Below are 23,528 nucleotides of genomic sequence, written 5' to 3' on the forward strand. Positions count from 1 at the left end.
CCCACAACTCCAATCTTTCTCTGGTCTCAGTTAGACATTTCAGAGACATTTCTACTGCATTGGAAATGACTATGCAGATATTCATGCTGGCTCTGTTTCATTCATCACACTCAGTAGCCCTGAGACCCGGGAGCCACAGCTTTCCCAGGGCCTAGGGAAACAATTGCAGGGTGGAAATTTAAAACAGGTTGCCTCCAAAATTAACATTCCTTACAGCCAACCAAAACCAACATGAAAGAATGTTTAATTAAAAGCCTACTAGGCAAATGACATTATGCCAACTCCAACTCAACTCCTAGAGTTATTTATACATTATGTCAAACGTGGGATGTGGATGCATTTTAAGATGTTAGGAGTGGCATCTCCAGTGGTGGAAATGGGCGCAGAGGAGCATGCACATTTTGTGGGGTCCAAAGCTCATAGAAAACATGGGGGCCACCATCTGTTACTTCTGCAGATTCTGTACAACCTATAGTTTTTTGTGTGTGCCATAGAGACCTGCTGTGTTTGACTATGTCCTCAAATTTCATGTGCTGTACCCTTAATCCCCAAATCCATAGGTTAGTGATATTTGGAGCTTTAAGAGGCATTTAGGGGTAAGATGAGGGCAGGAGTGTGACGTTCGAGGGTCATGAGAATCGGACGAGATCACAGCTGGCCCTGTGCTGTCTCCCAATGTCCTGCCCTGTGCCACCATAGGACAAAGCAAGAAGGCCCTGGGCAAATGCCCAGCAGATATCAGTGCCATGTTTTTGGGTTTCCCAACCCCAGAACCCCAGCCAAATAAACTATTTATAAATTACCGGGTCTTGGGGATTTTGTTATAGCAACAGAAAATGGATAAAGACAAGACCTCTTATTTTGTCTTGAATGGTTTGATACATGACTGGTGGTTTATCTTGCAGGTCCCTGTGCAAAATGAAAATGTTGGGGACCCCTGTTTTAAAGTTATTCAGCATTTCAAATGGTGGGAGGAGAGCACTAACCCAGCAGGGCCTGAGGAATTAGCTGCACAGGCCGTACCCACGTATCGGGCTTGGGGTTTGCTTTCTTCTGAGACCCAAGTTCTGAATGCAGGCATAAAGAAGGATCAATTTGAGTCATTTGTAGGAAAATGGATGTGCCTTGAGACCATAATGCTAAGTGAAATAAGTCAAACACACAAGCTTAAATATGGCATGGATTCCCTTGTATGAAAAACTTAAAGTATAAATAATTTAAAGAGCAAAATAAAGGGTGATCAAAAACAACAAGGTAGACTTTGTGGAGATGGGAGGGGAAGGGGAAGTTAAAAAAAATCAACATATGTGTCTTACCATTTCTCCACGATAAATGTATTTACCAGGTGTCACAACCGTACACTAATAAAATATAGCACTCAACTGCCCTCTCATAAAAACATTCAGAAGGTATCTACAGCCTGGATGGAAGGTCCTGTCTTCTAAGAGAGGGCTGTGGTTCTAGCAGTCTAGGTTCTAGCGGATCTGGCCCACGAGGGAGAGATGCATCTCACGGGAGAATCCCTCCTCGAGCATCCTTGGAGCTGTCCAGTACTCATCAGTGATGCTGGTGGTGACTTTCGGTTCCTATCATACTTGTCCTTATGTGGCGGATGCTTCTCAGGTGAAACTCCGCTCTAAGCTGGCTGTTTTACAAACAGTGCCTGTTGCTATGTATCTAGGTTGGTGGGGTCAGCATACAGCGTCTCCCTGTTTTCCTGCCTTGTAATAATCCCTTTTCTCTGGGGACTCGGAGTAATTGCCTTTCCTGTAAACAGTCGGTAATTGCATGTGTGGCGGTGGCCTGAGAAAGTGGGAACACAGAGGGAACAGCATTTCCAGTCTCAAGGACCTGCACGTTCAGAAGCAGGAGTGTGGTATGTGCAGGGACACACAGGAGATGCAGAATCAGGGCCAGTGCTTCCACTGCCTGGGACTTGGCCCTGGGTAAAACAGGTACCTGATAGTGAGTTCTGACCCTGGATTAAATGGTGGGGATGAGGCATCCTCTGAACATCTTTACTCAAATCTTAATCCACTCTGGGCCAAGGCTCCCAGAAACCCATGTGTGTGTTCCCTGGGCTCCTGGCTGCCAGGCCTCCCACCTGAAGGTTGCATGGCCCAATGGCTGGGCATCCAGTCCTACCCCAAACCTGCTCCTCCCCTGGCTCTATAGAGCAGTCTGGCATCTTTCCTGCTAAGAGACAAAGACTTTGTTGTTTAGTGAAACTAAATTCCAGAACTCTAGGATGACTGTTTTCTTTCCTTGACCCATGGAAATGGCAATGATTTTATTGAACAAGTTTCGCCATGTACTTTTTAAAAAATTTTGTGAGACAGAGCCTTACTATGTAGTTCAGCGTGGGCTTGAATTTACTGTGCAGACCAGGCTGGCCTTGAACTCATGGCAATCCTCCTGCCTCAGCCTCCTGAGTGCTGGGATTACAGGTGTGTGCTACCACAGCCAGCATTCCCATGTACTTTTGACCTCATCCTGGTTTAGGATAAAGAACCTGCATGCTGCTGCCCCTTGGAGCCAAGAGGAGACGCATAAGATAGGGTTTTAGGAGCAGGGTCAGTCATCTCTGCTTAACCCAAGTCTGTGGTTGTGAACTTGGTTCTCTCTCATCTCCCCAAAGCAAATGGCTTTGAGACAACCTTGGTTGAAGCCAACATTTCCACTTGTCCAAATGTGTCACTTCTCACTGCTATAGATCATCCCACATGAACGTGGTTTTGGTGAGGGAGGCAAGGTGAGTTGCTGTCCTCTCAATTTTGAGGCAGACTTGAACTTCTCCCTGTCACCCACCAGAGCTTTGGCCCTCATATGTACTTCCACTGTCACAAAGACCCGCACAGCTGCAGAACTGCTCTGTGGCCATTGGCAAGTCCCTTTCTCTGGGCTTTGCTGAGCTGTCTTTGTACAGAGGGTTCTAGACCCAAGTTCTTATTGTTCTTGAGGATCTGAGGTGCAGTACTGAGAGCTGACATGAGCAGCACCCCTTTTAGGAGAGTGTTATCATTTCCACTTTATGAGGGGAGTGAGGGTTAGAGAAGTAGGTGATTCGCTATGTCACCAGGCGCTGGCAGGGCTGGGATGCCACCCTAGGCACTTGGCAATGAGCTCCAAGCTCTGAACTACTTCCTGTCCATTATTCCAAGAAGCCCCTGCCTGGAGACCCACCCTGTTGGGCACCCCAGTCCTGAGCCACGGCCTTCTGCAGTTCTTGTCATCCTGCGAACAGATGCCAATGGTAGAGATGGATAGAGGTTTTTAAAAATTCCTTTATTCTTGGCTCTGATTCTACAATGCTTTGCACCTGACCAGCTCTCATGCACAAACAGCTCAGAGATCAAAGGAAGCATTTTTATTTCCAGACTTCTCCTTCTTTCCTGCAGCCTCCTGCCCAGCATTCACATTTTCCTCTTCCAGCATAGGACTTGCACCCAGAAACTTCCCATGTGAGGCAGCTGCCTCCAAGAAAAACAGAAAGTCCCAGTTGGGCTTATGAAGAATGAAATCAGTCCCAAGCCCCCATCTCTCAGAAAAGTTGTTATTAAATTCTGTGCCTGGCCCTGACCTGGATTTAAAGATTTGCAAGAAGACAAATTCCAAACAGATGCCCATTAGGGCCCTGACAGCCGAAGCTTAAAGATAACATTTACATTCTGCCGGGGTTTGTATCTCTCTGTTCCCCACGTGGGCCCTCTCCCGCCTCTAGTGGGATCAATACCTCGGTCGAGGTTACGAGGAGGTGGCCCACATTCTCTTAAGCTGTTTGCTCAGTGCTTGGTTTGTTCTGCTAACACGTCGGGCACTTCTTCTAACAGCCCTGTTTGCCCAGTATTAGGGCTGTTTGCTGAAACACCTAGCCCACTCCGAGGGGGCTCAGCTTTCTAAACAGTTGGTCCCTGGATCTGTCAATCAATAACACCAATTGGGTTCCCAATACGGACAGCATTGTGGCCAAGTCCAATATTTGTCCACACACTGCCCTCTCCCCCTGCACCTGACTGTCCCCAGCTTGACAAGGAGGACATTCGCCAAGCGCACAGACTGCTGGGAAGATAAGAGGTTGGCAAGCAGGGAGCTGGTTCCCGGAAGGGAGGGCACATGAGCAAACACGATGGCCCCTTTATGAGAGGTAATTTACTGAAATGCACAGCGATTACCTGCTCACCCAGCTCTGGGGTAATTAAAAGTGGCAGGCTCAGGGCTCTGGCTTCCCTGGAGCTGGCAGAGGAGGCTGGGTTTCCCCTTGGGATGCTTGCAGTTGGATTCAGGGATTGGCTCAGGTCATAGTTGATGGAGGGACATTAGGATGCTACTGGGCGCATGGAATCAGTGCCTGGAAAGGACCAAAGACAGCAAGGGAAAGGTTTCCTAAGAAAAGAGGCTGATGGTTAACTCAGTGTGCCGTCTTTTCTTTTGGGACAATGACGTTCTGGAGCTTGATAAAGGTGTTGGTTGTACAACACTGGACACACAAAATGCCACTGAACTGTTCACTTTGGGATGGTCCATTTTATGTGATGTGAATTTCACCTAAAAGAAAAAAAAAAGAGTGAATCCCAAGGAAGACAGGATGTTTACACTTGAGAGGCCTAATGCCTAACTCAGCGTTTGGCTCGAGTGCATGCTTAATAAATGTTTATTGAAAGAACAACCTAACATTTGCACGGTCAACAAAGCTCTTCGTTACACATTAGCTCACTTTATCCTTAAAACACCCTCTGTGGTGGGCAGGGGTAAGCATTAGCATTCTCACATTGTAAGGGGAAACTAAGGCTTAGTGAGCAGTGAGGTTTGCACAATGTGCCATAGCCACCAGTTGAGATGGGGCTGGGATTTGAACTCAAAAGCTCTGGCTCTAAAGTTGGTGCAGATATGACTATCTTGCCTATTTTAGTGCTTCTAGATGGGAAAGAAAAGAGGTCTTACAAATATTCCATGCCCTTCTTTTAGGATATTTATGATTAGAAATATTTAATAACTCGATTATCATGCTAGTCAGTTTCCCACTGTTCCTAGCACAGTGCTTGGTAATTCTGGGTTCATCAGCAGCAGAGACCCATGCCCTGGGTGCCTGTGGTCACTGTCCTGAGAGATGTGGGACAGCTTGGAGTGACACAGAGGCCAAAGACTCTTTCTGTGCAGTGTTTGTGAGCAGGATATGGGGGTGGTGTAGCTCCTGGGAGCTTTTGCTGGGTTCACGGTGTCCACTGCATCCCAGGATGCTGTGATGGGGAGGTGGGTGGTGGCTGGGCCAACTACTGTCAGGAAGGGTGTGGTTGTGGCTGCCAAGGGTCTGGAGTCCAGTGATTACCTCTAGGACGGAGGCTTTGACAGTAACAGCCACAAGCCCATAAGCTTTAGATTGGGGCAGTCTTTTGACCTCCCCTTTAGGGAGAGTTTTATGATGCATGAAAGTTCCTCTGAGACCCACTGGGGCAGTTATTTCGAGAGGCACTGGGTCAAGGTGCAGAACTGAGCCTTCTAAAGTGCAGTACAGACCTAGTTATGTTCTTTCCCAGTACAGTTGTGTCCTGTATCTTGTGTCATATACTCTTGCATTTAAAAAGTAGATTTATTTTCTTTTATTTAATTTTTGAGACAGGGTCTCACTGTGTAGCCCAGGTTGGCCTTGAACTCATGGTGATCCTCCTACCTTGGCCTCCTGAGTGCTGGGATTATAGACATGCACACTGTTAAAAAGTAGATTTAAAGGACCTGGGGTTTAGCTCAGTGGTGCCACTGTCTGCCTCAACAGCTCAAGGTCCCGAGTTCGATCCCTGGTACATGCCCCCCCCAAATGAGAGTACATTATTACAGAGATAAGCCAAATGAACTGGAGTTACCATGTCATTCATACTAGGTGACTGCAATTTATTTTTATGTAAAATTTAAAATAGTGGGAACTCAGGTGTAATATTTTTGCTTAGTGAGTATATAATTTAGCTCTTGCTTAAAATATTCTACTGAATTTCAATAATGTTTCAAAAATTAAAACTTATTATTCAATTGTTTAAAAATGACAGAACAAAATCAAGACAGTGAGTTATCAGTAAACTGGGCTTATTAATACCCTATTATTAGTCACTGGCTAATTATTGACACAAATTATTTTTATATTATACTGTAACCAGAGGGTCAAAGTGGAAACTGATAGGTGTGTAAATCATTGTACTTTTTTTGTCCTGGAGAAACTCAAAGTAACTCACAGCATTTCATAGTACTGGGAGACTATCAGCTTGCTAATCATTTTTCTGAATTTCTAAAAGTATTTGGAGTGGGGCACCTGTACCACCTGGAAATGACATCAATTTCATGAAGCTCAGCAGTGAAGAATCAGAAGAACAAATGAAAAGGCAACTGAAACCACCACGTCTGGGTGGACTTAAACATATGTCAGGCCTGAAATCATATGCTGCCAGTGAAAAATTCTGAGATCGGCCACACGGCCTCTCCAGTGCAACTGCTCAATTGTTCTTCCTGTCATTTCAGGATTTGTACAGGAAATCACTGTCAAATGGAAGAGGGGGAGGTCAGCTGTCAGGCATGGTGGCCTCACCCCTGCTTCTGCCTCGCTGGCTGGGCTTCCTGGGCTTCCTGGGCAGGGGCCCAGCTGGCGGGTCCTGAGCAGAGCAAGCCTGTTCTTACCTGCCCTCCTGAACCGGTCCAGCCTCTTGCCAAGGGGTGGCGGGCCAGACTCTCTTGCTGCCATTCAAGCTGGTTTAAGTCAACTGTGTCTGGCTGTTAGGATCCTATTCCACAGCTGTGTCCTGTGTTTTCTTGGTGCCTCACACCAAGGCTGGCAGGGGGACCTGGGCAATTTCACCGGTGTGTGGCAACACCCAGAGCAGTGTTTATAGTGGGCTTGTCTAGTACAGGTAGGTGCAGAGTAGCTTTCCTGGCCCTCAGGGATGCTCACAAGTCTGTCTCATCCCAGCTTTAGGATCAGCCTTGTGCTGGGCACCATTGGGTAAACAAAGTCAGACAATACAGTGCCTTTTCCCTGGGGAGCTCTGCTGTGCATGGGAATGACTGGGACTGAGGGAGGGAGGGAAGAGTTCTAGGAGGAGCAGGTGGCTTGTGAGGTTGTTAAGGGAGTGAGAGGGCAGTGCTGGGTCCCTGGGCTGGGCTCTGCCACTTAGTGTATGCAGAGAAAGAGCATCTCCTGGAAGTGAAGTGTGGGCGGACACCCACTCTGGGGCCTTGAGCAAGTTCCCCTGCGTCTGGGACTCAGCATCCTCCCCTGAGCACCAGTGGGCCGGGTGAGCTGCTGGGCTGGATAATCTCTCGATTGCCAAGCCAGCACCGCCCAGAGCTAAGTGCTGAATGAGAGGTGGCAGACGTCCCGTCTCAGGATCTCCCAGGAGAGTCCCCTTCATCAGCCCATCAAGATCCACTCCATCCTGATGCACAGCAGAATCAAGGGCTTAAAACAAGCCTTGCCTGGCAAGGCTCTTCTGCAGGGGCCTGAGGAGTGAACCAGCCCAAAGATAGAAAGCAGGAGGAAGAGACAGGAGGCATCCCGGCCCCCGTTTTACCTTCCTCAAGTACAAGTGGCCTCGGCAGCACTTTGAGAGGATCTGGGTAGCTCTTGTAAAATGTAAACCGTCGTTCTTATCACCAGTAATGACCACGATAATCATTTTTAGGTTCCTGCTATGAAATCAGAGCCTAGGAGTGGGCAACTTTGAGTATTCACCCCAGGCCCAGTACCCAGACCCATCATTTAGCACCCTCTGTCACATTAGCACTATGCCCCGTTTTCTGACTCCAGTCTGCAACAGCACTGTGCTCCCCGAGGTAATTTAGATGTTTTGCCTAATTTAATCCCATAGCTGCTCTACAAGTGAGATCCCCTTCTCTTCACTTTATTGTTCCTCAGAGAAGGTAAGCAGCTTGCCCAAGGTCACACAGCTTGCAAGAGGTAGTTCTGGGATTGGAACCTGTGTTTGTCTGACTCCAGAGCCTCTGCTTCTAACTCCAGTTTCTTGCTGTTTGAGGGAAACAGTCCCAGCCAAGGCTGCCACCCTGCAACAGGCTTCTAAGAAAAGGAAAGCACACAATGGGTCTTGATCTGACACAATGAAATGTCTAACACGCACTCTACCAGGGCAAAATTGGTAGAAATCCGGCCTGCCTGCACTGAAGCTACCTGATGTGGTCCCCATGGTAGAGAAGCGGTGGAGTGTGTGGAACAGGCTAGGATGTGTGCAGGTGCACTTGGTCTCCAGAGAGTAGCACCCCATTCCCAGGCGTTGCCGAGTGCTTTCTGAGCCACCCTTTTCCACACCAGTAATTGATGGACCAGCCTCAAATTGTTATTTGTTCATTAACATGGGTCCTCAGGGGCTTGCTGTGCAGCACTTTAGTAGCCTGGATGGAGTAATATATTTTAAAGTAATAAAACTAGATTATTTTAAAATTATTTTTTAATGTGGACTTTCCAGCCGCTGACTGCCCTTTCTGATACATCAGAATTAGTGAGTTTTAATTGTGTGTAAAAAAAGCAATAAAATCATCATTACTAAAATGATAGGGCGCCTCATTCACGGCGGATGTTGTGTGTTGCAGAATCCCACACCCTCCCTGCACAGGCATGAGACTCAAGCTATGAGGGAGGAACTCCATGCCTAGGGTCCCTCTGCAGGAGCAGGCCACACGGCCACACCCTCAGTACACTGCCGATGATGATCACAATGTGGTACTCATGAGTCTGGTTCCCAGAGCCTTGAGGATCTGGCTTAATGAAAACAGGAAGGTAATAAACCTGCAGGAAGTGAGAAATCAGTCTATGGCCAGCCCAGGGCTTTCTAGCTTTGATTTGTTCAGCGCGGACCATGACTGGGCCAGACCCTTGCACCCTAAGTGGTGGCTGGGCACATAGGACACTTGAGAAGTGACATGATGGGCCATTGTACAAGTTGACTTGTATAAGCTCCAGTGGCCTTGATCTCACACCAGTCTAGATGCTTCAGTGAGGGTGTTTTATGGAGGAGATTAGTAAGTCAGTAAAGCAAATTGCTTTCTATAATGTGGTTGGGCCTCATCCATTTAGCTGAAAGCCATAAGAGGAAATGGTATTTCCCAAAGAAGAGGGAATTCTCAAGACTGAAGCATAAAATCCTAGCTGAATTTTTGGCTGTTCCTCTGTAGCAAGACTCAAGACTGTGGTCTGCAGCATGAAGTGTTAGTCTGTGTGTGGACTTGGAATATGCTTCACAATCTGGGAACCAGTTCGTTACAGTAGCCTCTTTCTGTCCATTACCTCTGCAGATACCTATGCAGACACATGCTATGTCTCTGTGTGTGTGTGAACACACCTACCAGTATCTCTAGCTGTCTGTCTTACTTCCTGAGGGTTCTGCTTCCCTTGAGAACTCTAACTGGCCCGGGCAGAGCCTGTGTTCTTCCCTTTGGGAGCTCGGCGGTATCAGCCCACAAGCTAACGATCATGGGAAAGTCCAGGGAAGCCACCTCCCTTGCAGAAGAGGTGACCATGGGCTACAAGCCGGGGACCCCCAAAGGAAGGTCAAGGGGAAGAACAGGTGTGGGAGATTCAGCCAGGCCTGTCATCTGCCTCACTGAACTGGAGAGTCTTTCCCCCTAAGTCTTGAAGGATCTCTTCTGTATTTATTATTTATTTTGAAAATTTATTTTTATGTATGCATGTTTGCAGCACATAATGATCCCACTCATTATGGAAAGGTAGCACATGTACATAACACACTGAACTCCTTTTATACTTCCTCCTCCTCTTCCCCTCCCTCTGTCTCTTGGTGCCCTTCCCTTTGCAAAAGATCTACCTCCCTGTTTCCTACTATCTATCAATCTGCTGATTTTTTACTGGCTCTAAAAGGCACTCTATGCTCAATGAAATGCAACTCTTTCATTTTACAGACAGACAAACCAAGTCTAGAAAGATTGCCATCAAAGGGACCAGGGTCCCTGATCATGGTTACTACAGGAGTAGTAGCACATTTTATTCTGATCAGACACATTTTATCATTTTATTCTGCATTCCTATGCCCATCACAAATGCACTGCAGGATCTTTTTTTTTTTTTTTTTACCTTACTTGTCTTCTTTGAGAAAGAACCAAGAGGACACCATCACATGCCTCTTAGGGGTGGCTGCACAGATGCCCCTTCTGAGTCCACACAGGGCCCCTAAGCTGCCGGCATCCAGCCCCTGCAGCGTGGCCTACAGCCAGGCAGGGTCCATGCCAGTCACCTCTCCAGGTGTGGTCCCAGTGAGCCTCTCAGGGTAGTGGAAGGCTCTGCAGCACCAGTGGCTGCTGTTTACCTACAAAATCTGACTCCAGTGTCCTAGGAGCCTACTTCTTCCCTGGAGTCCTTTTCTCAAGAGTATGGAGGCCACACTCACTCTCAGACCCTTACTCAAGCTCCACCTCTGCAAAGGGACTAAGGTTCTATGAGAAACATGGGCTTGTGTTCTTTTTTTTTTTGGTACCGGGGATTGAACTTGGGTCCTTGCGCTTGCAAGGCAGGCCACCGAACCGCTGAGCTAAATCCCTGGCTTGTGTTCTTTCATGGCCCCTGCTGTTCCTACTGCAGAGAGATGGCAGAAGACTGGGGATAATTCCCACGGCACAGAGAGAGAAACTGAAGCATGGGGAAGGGAGTAGACTATCCTCGACCCCTGCGTGGCACCGAGGCAAACTGTGGAAACAGTGCTGGGAGCAGACCCTGTTGGCAGTGGCTGTGGAAGAGCTGGTCTGCAAAACCAGGGGGCAGGGCCTGGCCTTGAGAATCAGACCAGCCCCGCTGTTCCACAGGTACTGAGACCTGTGAAGGGATGCCAGTGCCCAGGGTTTGAGCCAGGGAAAGCCAATGTGTGGTGACCTGACCAACTGTGCCCTCTGTCGTGAGCTCCCAGGGGCATGAGGAAGGGTTTCAGGTTGCTCTCCCTGAGGCTGAGGGTTGTAGCCATCAGCTGGCTGGGTGGGGGACAGCTGCTGGAGTAGAAGGGACACAGGCTCGACCATGGATTTTACCCGTCTTCTCAACTAGCTATGTGACTTTGTATACATTGCTTAACCTCTTTGAGCCTCTGTTTCTGCCTCAATGAAAGAGAAATAATAAGAATGATGGCCCCTTGGCAGCTCCATGTGAAATAATAAACCTGGCCATGCTCTGTGGTCGGAAAAGCACGATGCCAGTGCTCACCACTGCTACTTTTTGATTTGTCCTGAAGGAGATCAGCCAACAGAAGGATCTGGAGTTGGAGGATTCTGCCTTCTCTAATCTTGTGTCTTGGCGAGGTCGCAGTCTGGAGAGTTTAAGCTATTAGGTCCAAAGCATACAGGGTGGAGAGGCAGGGTTTGGGCTGGAAGAAGCTGGTGGGGAACAAGGGTGGGGGTACTGTCCTTTTAGCAGGTGGTGGAAGGCCAGCAGGGACTGTCAAGCAAAAGGCTTATTGCCCTCTCTCATGAAAAAAGGGGTCAACAACTGAGTTTAGAATTCCTATCCACATAGATCTGGGGTACCCTGTCTTCCCTTCTTCCTACCAAAATATTTCCCTTTCTGGTCTCATTGCCTTACATTTCACAATTATAGATTCATTCCTTTGTTTTTTGCTCCCATGAGTTCTCCCCATGGAGCAGCCAACATTCCTGGGAGAGGCCACTGGCAAGTGCGGTGGCTGTGACCCAGCTCAGACAATGAAACCAGGAGAAAGGATGGGTTCCATCGAGGCCCAAGAGGCCTGTGAAAGTGAGGGTTAGAAATAGGGATTACTGGCCTGCCTTTCTATAGGAGGAAACTGGGGCTTAGGGAAGTTAAGAAAGCAGCAAGCAGTCAGGGATAGTGAGAGGCCAAATCTTCCCTCCCTACTGCAATTGTCTGTTCCAGAGCCCAGGCAAGGTGACCCCGACTCTTCCTCCCAGGGGAAGGATTAGTCCTCTTTCCCACACATGGTCCAGGATGAGCCGGCAGCAGGTGAGGCCCACTGAGAAGGAGGACATGATCTTAAATAATTCACTGGCCAATCAGATGCGACTGTGCCTCCTGTCAGTGTCCTGGTGTGTGAGGAGTGTGGAGGGTCACACCTGCACACCCAGAAGGGATCGTTGTCCCTCACTGCTGATGTGGACTCTAGCATACCACACCGAGGTCCTGTCCCTGAGTGTGACACTGTGCCAGGGCCTGGGGGTGCATTCACTGGGGAGGGGTGAGTGTTTTGCTCACAAGAGGAGGAACCAGTGGAATGCTCGGTGTTGTGGCAGTCGTCGGTCATTTCCCCGACTCCCATGCCCTTGGTGGAAGTGCACAGCCAAGTCCCTTTGGTATGGGCAGGAGCCAGTGACTACACTGGTCAAGAAGGTGTGATTAAAAGTGTTAGGGTTCACATCTAGATGTCCCCAAAAAGCTCATATACTCATAGGCGAGGTTTTGGGAAGGTGATTGGGGCTGATAGCTGACTTGCTATTAGGAGGCGGGGTCTGGTAGAAATAGGCAGTCACCGGAGGGTGTGGCTCCTTCCCCAGCTCCTCTCTTCCTCTCTGCTTCCTATTCACCATGCTGTGAGCAGCTCTCTTCTGCCATGGCCTCTGCCATGCTGTCTGCCTTGGAGCCAGCAGACTATGGACTGAATCCTCTACAAACTATAAGCCCAAATAAACTGATCCTCCTTTAAGTTGTGGTTGTTGGGTACTATGTCTCAGCAGCAAGGGAAGTAGCTAAGAGAGACTTTCACAATAGCCAGCAACATTGAATGCAGTGGGAATAGCTCCTTCCTCAACCTGGACCCCAGAAAGGGGAGGAAGGGAGTGGTTCCCCAACAGCCCCTGGCAGCCCTGGACCCAACCCCACAGACTCAGCTGTTCGAAGCCATTTTGCTTTGGGGTCCCTTGTCACCATGATACTCCCTGGTGTGATTGGTGTGCTGGTCCACTTGGGGCTGATACATGATGCTTTCCTGCCTGCTCTTGGAAAGTCTATGGAGGGGCTGTGACATTCTCCTGATCTCCCTCCCCAGTCCAGGTGTCATCATCAGGCTTTGGGACAGAAGTGCTGGACAGCAGAGGGCACCAGAGGCCTGTCTCTGTGTTCCCTGGCTCTGTGGCATCAGGCTTGTGGGAGTGGGTGGTGCCAGAGCTGTGGGAGGGTGGCACTTGGGCCATCAGCAGGGAGAGCTCAGGGCCTGCACCCTGTGCCACTGTAGTTGTGGGTGAGTGATTGTGAGATGTGGACACCCTGGTTGGCTGTAGGGGCCTCTGTGGCAGGAGCAAGGGACAAACTTGGCCCTGTCTTCAGTCGTCCTGAGCCCACATAGGGAAGCCAGAACATAGCGTAATGGATGCCGAGGGTAAACAGCCAGTGGGGACACAGAGCAGTGTGGCTCTGGACTGTCCCCAGTCTTCTTCTCCTTAATGCCTTGAATGCCATTGCAGTTTTGCTCCATAGCACCCTACTTCCTCCCTGGCTAGAATTCAGACCCATTTCTGGGTGGGGAGGGCAGAAGTTGGAGAGGGCAAGACCAGCAGCAGCTGTTTGCATACACTGACAAAACATGTGAGAGCCTGATCAGAGCACAGAGCTTTGGATGAACTTGGCTTTGTCCCTTTCCTTCCTCGAGCCTCAGTTTCCTTTTCTGTAAAAAGGGGTATGAGGCCAGCGATTCTCTGAGCCCAGTTCTTGCAACCTGAGATGCAGTTATTACTGATCAGGAGTGAGGAGACAGCCTGGGTCTGGGAAGGAGGAGGAGCAGTAGGAGGAGGAAGAAGAGGGGAGGGGGAGGAGGAGGGGGAGAAGGAGCAGGGCTGTGGCACCCTGACCTTCTTCCAGGAGAGGTTCTGTCCCCTGCACCTGATTACTTTCCTTAGGCACTGGTGTGCGGGTCCGTACTGATCTTTTCCCAGATCGGAGAACACTAAGGTCAGGCGGAGCATGTCGCCTTTAACCCTAGTTGGCCCCAAGTCAAGCAGGAGACGTTGCTAATGGCACCTGCATCTCCTCGGCTCCCTCTCCCTGCCCTTTGCAGGTGCTGTTGCCTCTCTCAGCTCTGATGGGCTTTGGAGTCCTCGCTGTTCAGTGGGCAGGCACGTGCTTCCTTCTGCTTGGAGCACGTTTGCTCCTGTCCTCACCGTGGGTGGCTTCTCAGGCTCCTCAATGAGAAGGAGCCTCCCAGCTCCCCTCAGCAAGAACTCCTTGAGCTCTGAAGGTGAGCTGCTCTGGGAGGCTCTGGCTGGGTGAGCAAAGCCTGTCCTTCCATCCTTCTGCCTTTGTCTGGCTCAAGCCCTGAACTGCTGGGGAGATGCATGGTGCATGGTGGAGGTGACTTTCTAGATGCCCCAGCTCTCCCCAGCATCCCTGCACCATGAGCCCCGCAGGTAGGGAGGGTATGATGCCTAATCCTGGTTCTGCCCCTGAGAGCCCTGGACAGACTGGGTTCACTGTAGCTGCCAGGGCTGGAGGTGGTGGTGGGTGTTTTGCCTACTCCTGCCCCACTGGGCTGGTCCTGTGCAGTCCCTGCAGGATGCCTCTTGTCTTCCATTGGGCCCACCAGTACCACCTATGCTTCCAGACCCTTGAGGAGGCCCACCAGGGGGTGCAAGGACACCAGGGACGGGACCCATAGAGACAAAGGAGCAGATGGTGGTCCCTGCAGGGCAGGGTCTCAAGGAGCACAGGAGTAGGGAGGGCCCGTCCTCTCTGGGGAGGCCAGTTGGGCTGGCATTGGAGGAAGAGCAGAAAGAGCACCCAGGTAGAGATGGAGTGGGGACAGACTTCCTGGGAAAAGGGACACCAGGTAGAAGGAAAACCACATACACAGGCTAGCTGTGTGGAGGATGCTGTCCCTTCTGTGTTAACCATGATTGCAGCAGAACAGAAAGGAGGAGGCCCAGGACAAGATGGAACTTTGGTTATGGACAGCCTGGGGTCCAGTGGAAGCCATGCAGTCCTCAGCCTGGGAGAGGCTGGGGCCAATGAGGAGGCCGTGGCACTGTTTCAGGAGCAGAGGAGGAGGCTGCCATGGCAGCCAGTGGGAGAGAGGACAGGAGAGCAGAGCAGCTTCAAGAGGTGCTGGGTGGGGACAGTGCCAGGATCAGTGGCTGCTCACCAGGACAGGGAGGAGGAGCAGGTTGGCCTGGGGCCCCATGGGAACTTGGCTGTTGTGGATGTGCTGCCTGTGTGACTGCTGCCCACTCTGCAGAGTCCAGCAGCCCCTGGAGTGGAGTTTGGCAGGAGATCTTCCTGGAGAGCTGACATGGGCGTCTTGAGGATTTAGGATCTGAATCCTATGGTATAGACAGTCTGATTACAAGGACAGTGGACAAAAAGAAGTGAGAGAAGGAGCTTGAACATGGAGAAGGAGGGGCATTTTCCAGGGCCGCACAACATGGCTTGGCATGGGAAGGAGGATGCTGGCCAGCTTGGCATGAGCGCTGATGAAGGGGTGGCTGGAGGGGATGTCACGGCCGGCTGTGTGCCTTCCTGGTGGCACAGCGCTAGGCATTCGGGGCTCGGATGCCACACACTCAGCAAATATGTTGATGAACAACTGTGGGATCCAAGAAGAGACTTTTTGCTTTTAAGATTAGTGAGTTGAGGGCCTCACCTCCTCCACCTCCTGGCCCCCAAAGGGAGTCAAAATCAGACTCCATGGATGGGGTGTTTCCAGTCCTCTAGGTCTAGCCTGGGAAAAACATCGAGGCCCCTTTGGAGAGGCCTGAGTGCCCACTGGCTGAGGCTTTGGATGCACTCCTTCCTCTAGGGCTTTCCTGGGCTCCAGCCTCACTGGTGGCCCAGGTGGGAGCCAGGCATCCAGGGCTCCACCATGCTGTACATGGGCAGACAACAAACGCCTCTCTTCCCAGGATTGGGCAGCTGGAAATCCCATCCCAAGTTGTCATGGGGAAGCAGGACCCAAGTAGGAGCCTCATGTTATTGAGCCTCAGTTTCCCCATCTGTAATTCCAATATGATATTCGCAGGAGTGCTGGATGAAAATTAGAAAGTGCTACACAGATGCCAGTTTTCTCTATGCATTCATATATGCATTAATTCTACGAAAAAAAAAAAAAAGACAAAGCATCCAATGGACGCCAGGGTTTCACAACACTAAGTGCTCAGGGCAGAGGAAGGGGACAAATTTAGTAACAAAAGCCTGCGGTTGCACCTTCTGCAGGGGACAGAGAAGGCAGAGCAGATGGGTTAGTGGGCACAGTGCCCCTGGCGGGATGGCAGCTGCCACCCTGACCTCACCTGCAGGAAGCAGACTCTGTGCTCTTGGGAGTGGTGGGGGGAGATTATAGCTACTTTCTGCTCTGTCCTCTGCATCCCTGAGACTGCCTCACCTGCACCTGGCAGCAATGGCACCTGGGCCATTGGCGTGGGCACAGGTCATTGTCCTGGGACGTGCATGCGAGGGAATCACAGGTGGTGACAGCAGGCTACCATAAGGGACAGCTCAGTGGCCCTGACCATGAAAGAGCTGGGCTCTTCTTGGTGGGTGAGCTCTGACATGGTGCTCACCCTCATGGGACTCAACTTCCCCTTCTGCAGTGTGGGTCTCACTCCATGCTGCCGTACCTGGTGAAGATAAAGTGGGAGCTGTGTGAGATCTGCTCTTCCTCCTCTTCTTCCTTCTCCTCCTTCCCGTCCTCCTCACCCTCTTCCTCCATGAACCTCCTCAGGCCCCTCCCACAGGCTCCCAGGTCTACAGCTGCACTGGCTGCCATGCCACTCACCTGTCACCCCGGGCTGCTCGGCAGTGGGTGCTGGGTTGTAAGGCTGGACAGCACTGGTGTGAAGGAGATGCAGGGAAGCCCAGGGAGCTCCTTAAACCCGACTTTAGGCCGGCATCCCTTAGGGCTCTTCTCCATCTGTGATAGCCCTGGGAACTTAGCCTGTTGCAGTTTTCCCTCCTGCTCCACCTGTCATGGTACCTGTGGTGGGTTCCTCTGCCACCAAGCCTGGCTGGGGAATGGAAACCAGTGCTCCAGCATCCCACCTCTCTCCTCAGTGTTTCCAATGACAAGCAAGCACTCTAACCCTTTGCAAAATGGGGCTTGATCATTAATCACAACAGGCAATAAAATGAAATAGCACAAACTGGGCAGGGCGGTGTGCACACTGAAACCCCAGCACTCGGAGGCCAAGGGAGGAGGATTGAAAGCCCAGCCTGGACAGCTTATCAACTTAGCCAGACTCTGTCTCAAAATAAAACAATAAAACAAGTGCTGGGGGATGTAGCTCAGTGTGGATTCCCTGGGCTCAGTCCCAGTACAAGGAAAGGAAAGAAAAGCCCAGAAAAGTCCATATATTTCTGAATGCTATGGAAATCAATATGGAGATACCTCAAAAAGCTAGGATAAGAAGTCCTGTTTGACCCAGCTATTGCCCTGCTGGGTATCTTCCCAAAAGAATGAAAAGAATCATAACACAGTGATACATGCCCACCCATGTTTATAGCAGCAGAGTTTATAATAGCTAAAACTTGGAGACAGTCCAAGTGCCCATCAGCTGGAGACTTGATGAAGATGTGTTTTTTTAAATATATAAAATATATGAATATATGAAATATATAAAGAATGAGAAACTAGAGATTTTTATAGCTAAATGGATGCACATTGAGGCCATACACTTAAGTGAAATAAATAGGACACGTGTAAATACTGAATAGTCTCTCTGGGGTGAGAAACTGAAAGTGTAATAAGGATCAAAATGTATAACTGATAATGTGAAAGAGGAAGAAAAGGTCTAAAGGGGTAAGGGAAGTGGGAGTTGTAGGGGAAAGGAAAGAAGGGAAAAGAGGAAATTATGAGAAAAGGAAAAAAATGCAAACAAAGTCTTTGTAAAGAGGGAGGGGTGAGAAGGATGGAAGGGAGGGAGGAGAATGGGGGAAAAAATAAGAACCAAGATGCATCATGGAAAGGTACAAGTTCCCAGTGATGAATGTAACTGTACTGTATGCCTAACATGTACCCATAAACTTAGTGGAAAAAGATTTCTGAATGCTAGGACATGGAGGACGTATGGGATCTTTCCTTTCTGAGTCAGGCTGGGGAAGGGAACAGGAGCTGGTGGTCTTGTCCTGCTGTCATTGCATTTGCCATTTCAGGGGACTTGACAACTAACCGGCCTCTTGTCCTTGTCCACTGCAACACTGCCCTTCTGTCCCAGCCGTGTCTGAATTCTGGATTCATTTCCTGCTGGACCATGGCTCCTGGGAAGCAGAGAGGCTATTCTTGATGGCCTGTGTCCTCAAAGCTGTCCAGGGCTGGCTTAGTGAGGGGCACAAGGACCTCAGTCACAGATGTGAGTGATGGTCCCCGGGCCACTGGATCTCAGCCAGCAAGTGTCTGTGGGATCCATGCTGCTACCACATGCTGGGCCCCTTCTTGGGCTCTACTCTTCTCTTCCCTTGTTTTGAAGGCCCCCTGGGATTTCCTGCAATGGACTCCGCAGAGGGACAGCCATTAGAGTATGCTCCCGCCTATCCTCTCTGTGATCTGGATGTCCACCGAGTGGTTTGCTGGTAAGGATTTGCTGACTTCTTGTCATAACTCCATTCATTACATGTCATGGGAGTTGTCACCAAAAGGACTCTGGGTCTCATAATCACAAGGCATCAGAGTAGAAGGAAGAGGAAGCTTTGGGGAGTGTGTGGTCTGCCTGGAAAAGCTAGTGGGCTAAGCTTGACTCAGACTGGGTCCCTTGCACACAAATGGCTGGGTTGATGGTCCCACCACCCCTCTGCACCACAGTGGGGTGGGGGCCGAGGTGGGTCTGGTTCAGGTGCAGAGCCTGCCCAGGTGCACCCATCTACCAGCCAGCATCTATACTGATGTTCAGACTTGAGCAGATTAAGGAGGTACAGGACCATTTGGTTGCACAGATTAAACTTTGAAGTATACCTTCTCATAAATGACTTCAAGGCCCATATTGGCTGAGGCTGAACGTGAACGGCAGGCTCTGGATTCGTAGGAGGGAATGTGATCCTGCCTGGGAGGGTCCTGCCCTTGCCCAGCATTCATCTCATGGGACAGATACCATCATCGGATGCTCAAACTTGTGAGATTACAGCCAGAAAAGCCACCTTCCAGGGCTGGAGCTGGCAACCGGAGGAGGGAGTCATGGGGTCTAAGGAGGGAACAGTGTGAACTAGGAAACAGAAACTTGAAGTAACTTAAAATGATCAGTTACATTTTATTGTATCATGTGGGGAAAGTTATACATTGTATCAACATTAGTAAATGTAGCAATTCACAGAGTCCTGGGGAGACATTCTTTGGGAATGTTATAGAGAGCTGAATGTAACACAAAAACTAAAAACAACTGAAATATTTCCCAGGGGGAAAAGTTATATCACAGGAGTGACACATAATATTATATATTAATCAGAATTATTACTACTAGTAGTATATACTAAGTGTGTTATGGCGCTTTGAAGTAATTGTTTAAAATGATAGTTTGATCAATGAAAACAGCAAGGTTCAGAGAAGAATGTGTTAGTGCAAACCTAGTTAAAGAAGTTTCACAAAAGCTTTTGCCTATGTATCAAAAAACAAAAAGGCCATTTGGTTTTTTCCCTGGAGGGATACATAGAAGCCTTTGAGCAAAGGTTACCCACAGAGTCTGCTTGTTGACTCTCTGAGCCTCAGTTTCCACCTGTGTACTGAGCCTACTGCCCCATACCCTGGGATGTGGGGGCAGTTCCCATGGGATGCCTTGGGAAAGTGGCCCTTTGCCGCCTGAGGAGCCCATGGGAAGCAGTCACTGGCTACTGCCGTGCAGTGTGCAGTGGGGGAATGCAAAGGCCTTGGCCCGACTCAGCCTGCTACTCTCTGCTTGTGTGATCAGAGGTCAGCTGTCTTTTGCTGCCCAGCTGAAGTTTTTTTGCAGATTCTCAAATGTGAAGATGTTGATGCAGCCCTCAGATCAGGGCATATGAGTGGCTGGAAGTGCCCTTTAGGATGTGAGAGCTGCTTCCCAGGACCCTGACCTGTGGCTGTCCTCAGATGCCACCAGGCTTCCGGCTTCTACTTGCGCTGGGCCTTGCTGAGCCCTGAGGTCCTCTCTTAGGTAGCAGCCCCACCTCCAGAGCGTTGCCATCCGCCAGGCTCTGCTCCGTGGCTGCAGGGTGGCCTTTCAGGAGCCTTTGCACCCTGGATCAATTTGCTAAAAGCCAGTTTGCCAAGTGATCAATTTGCTGGGTGACTAATTTGCTATAGGCTGATGATTCGTTTTTAAAATTTCCATTCCTGCGGCTTTGCAGAGAAGTTCTGGCAGCAGCAGAACATTGCACAAGCATTAGCTTTCCCACACCGAGCCCGACTCCCACGCTCTGTGTTTTATCCTAGTCTCTCCCTGAAACCTCCTCTGCTCTGTGTCCCAGCTGTACTTCCCTTCACATGTAGCTTCTGTCTCTGTCACTTGGCAGAATTGACCCCATGTCTGCCTTTGAGGGCAGTGACCACTGGTCCTTGGTGGAGTGGAAGCTTAGACCCTCCAGACCTGGCCCTGGGGAAAGTGATACTTGTTGCACATATAGGCTTGTGATCTAGAACTCATACATGTATTCTTATCTTTTAAATTAAGTCACATTGAACACTGAGATCATAAGCATTCTCAGGCAAAGAGATCTGTTAGTCAGCTTTCTGTTACTGTAAGGAAATACCCAAGAAAATCAGCTTATAAGAAGAAAAGGTTCCAGGGGTTTAGTGGATGGCATGCTGGTTCTGTTGCACTGGGCCTATGGCAAGGCAGAACATCATAGAAGGGAGCACGGTGGCCAGAAAGCAGAGAGAGAGGAGGAAGAGTTCCACAGATCCCTCCCCAGGGCATGCCCAGTGATGTCACTTCCTCCCATGAGGTCCTGCTTCTTAAAGACTCTACTACCTCCCAGCAGTGCCATAGACTTGGGACAAACTTTAATCCATACATTTTTGGGGGATTCTTATCCAAACCATAGCGAGATCTAACTTTTACTTACTTACTAAATTTTAGATTCTGAAGCTTTATTTAGAACCATCTCACTGCCTGGACATAGATCTATAAAACCTGTAATCACTCAAAACCAGCTGTTTAAGATCTTGAGTTATGGGGGGAAATCAGTTATCTTGACACTCAGTTTTCTTGTGTGTATCGCTCACATGTACCTTTAGCCATCACAGGCAATTCCAAAAAGCAGACTAATTCCGAATGTTTTTGTAGGCTTTGGAATGTGTGATACTTGTTTATTACTGAATTTTCCTTTAGTAGGTTTCACCTACATGTGCACCTAGTTTTATGTTTGTGCCCTGTGAATATTACTTCTTTTTCTCATCCTTTCCCAGGGCTACCAAGGGCTCTGGAACAGGACACATGCAGGAAGAGTTCTAAGGGTGCCTGTCTTGGAGGTGGGGCTGAGGCAGCAGGTGGCAAAACCTTTCCTGGATGGGGTGGGCAAGGGCAGCCACCCTCCAGAACTCCTGCTTCTCCTGGGCTCTCCCTGATGGCTTCTTGTCCCCAGCCTCAGGGCCAGCTGACTGTTGGCAGGCCCACCTTTCTCAGGATAGCAAGGAATCGAGACCTGAATGTCTGGCTTCATTTGTAGATTCCTGTTAAAAAGCCTATTGGTTGAGCTGGGGTTGGCACACATGCCTGTAATCTTAGGAGGCTGAGGCAGGAAGACTGTGTGTTTGAGGACAGCCTGGGGAACCTAACAACTTAGTGAGACCTTGTCTGAAAATCAACATTAAAAAAGGGGTGGGGATGTAGCTCAATGAAAAGGCCCTGGGTTTAATTCTGATCACTTCCCCAGCCCCACCACACACAGTATGTTGGACAAAAATACACTGAGTGGTGCTCTCTTAAGAAAACCCCTTTATTTCCTCTAGCATTCATCGAGGGAGCTGCTTATTGTCCCCTGGCATTTTGGGGGCTCCTGGTCCTTGCTCTTCAGTGCCCCTGAAGTCCTGGCTTTGCACAGTCACCCAGGGGCCTTTGATGGGCCAGCTTTGTCCCACCTTAGCATCAGTGCTTTGCCCTGGGCCATACAGCCCACCTCCTTTCCCCCCTGGACAGGAATGAGGGTGTCAGCTCCTCAGAGACCCTGTCACCATCACTGTTACCAGGGCAGGCAGGGCCTCTGGACCTGGCTCCCTCACCCTTCACGTATATCCTTGTTTCCTTTTCCCTGGCACATAGATGCCTCCTTCCGGACTGACCGGGAGGCCAGTGAGCTGGTCATTCAGGGAAGCAGAGGCAGTGGGCTGGGGGCAGAGGCTGCAGCAAGCAGGGAGGCCTTCCTGGAGCAGCAGGTATCCCTGGCTGGCTTGGGTTTGGCAGTGTGCAAGCCAGCGGGACAAGCTGGGGAGGAGAGTTGCAGATGGTGTGAGAAGATCCAGTGTGGGGCAGGGTCCATGGTGTGTGGTGTGTGGTGTGGCCCTGCAAGGAGGCCAGCCAGTAGACAGTCAGGAGGCTAAATCCAGACGTTTTCTTTGATGCAGAACTGGGTGAACCCGGGCTGTGCCATTTTAGCTAAATAAAAGTCACCGTGATTTGAAAACCACAGTGGCCCTGTTGCTCTGCAGTGGCAGCTGATTATGGGCTGTGATGGTCTAAACACGGGGGTGTTGCACCTGAACAGCAGTCATGTGACACCTCCTCTGTGTCCCCGAAACACTGCCCCAGCCACGTGTCTGGTGCAGACAGAGCTGACTTATGACGGCAGGGTGCAGAGGGGCCTTGGTCAGAGTCTGGGCATTCAGAGGCCTCTGGTGTGTTGATGGCCACTCCAAGTCATTTTGTGGAAAGGTCATGTAGCTGCCTGAGCCTCAGCTTCTCCAATGGGGCTGTTCTGAGACTTTGGTGAGAACAAAGGCAAAGCCTTTGCAGGGCAGGCATGCAGGACAGGCTCAGGAGGCCAAGTCCCTCCTTCTACACTGCCCCAGCCCTGTGCAGCTGCCTCAGGAGTCATTACTGCAGCTGGGCGTGGTGGTTCATGCTTGCATTCCAGCCCCCTGGGAGGCTGAGGCAGGAGAATTGTAAATTGGAGCCCAGACTAGACAATTTCATTACATTCTGTCTTAAAATAAACAAATAAAAAGGACTGGGGATGTGGTTCAGTGCAAAGGCCCTGGGTTCAATTCCCAATTAACACCAGAGAGAGAGAGAGAGAGAGAGAGCGAGCGAGAGACAGAGAGAGACAGAGAGACAGAGACAGAGAGAGAGGCAGAGAGACAGAGAGAGAGACAGAGGGACAGAGGCAGAGAGAGAGACAGAGAGACAGAGACAGAGAGACAGACATGCATCCAAGTAGAGGTCTCCAGCCACACCCACAGCCATGCCCTCTGCTCCTGCAGGGAGACCTGGTGGCTCTCAGTCCCAGGGTCACCAAGAGGCCAAAGGCGTATCCTGGTCACTGTGCCTGACACGCGCAGATGCAAACCTGACCCCGCCAGTCAGGCTTGGTTTCTGTGTCTGATCCGCTGTCCCTCGGGCTCGCAGGTGGTGTGGGTTTCCTCTGTCGCCCGCCTCTGCGCCTCAGAGGAGCAGCTATGGTTGAAGCA

At 50.1% G+C, this 23,528-nt stretch overlaps 1 protein-coding gene across 3 annotated transcripts in view; it reads left to right on the forward strand.

Annotated features, from left to right (window-relative positions):
* The first annotated feature begins 2,414 nt into the window (after positions 1 to 2,414).
* Positions 2,415 to 23,528, forward strand: part of LOC117283381 — a 130,522-nt gene continuing 109,408 nt past the window's right edge. For all 3 annotated transcript variants that reach the window (XR_004514357.1, XR_004514358.1, XR_004514361.1), the window contains exons 1-2: positions 2,415 to 2,447; positions 18,409 to 18,511. The gene's annotated coding sequence lies outside the window, so the exon portion shown is untranslated. The remainder of the gene's footprint in view (positions 2,448 to 18,408; positions 18,512 to 23,528) is intronic.

The sequence above is a fragment of the Fukomys damarensis genome, unplaced genomic scaffold (assembly GCF_012274545.1).
Source record: "Fukomys damarensis isolate Sample0158 unplaced genomic scaffold, DMR_v1.0_HiC HiC_scaffold_25, whole genome shotgun sequence".
Lineage (NCBI taxonomy): Eukaryota > Metazoa > Chordata > Mammalia > Rodentia > Bathyergidae > Fukomys > Fukomys damarensis.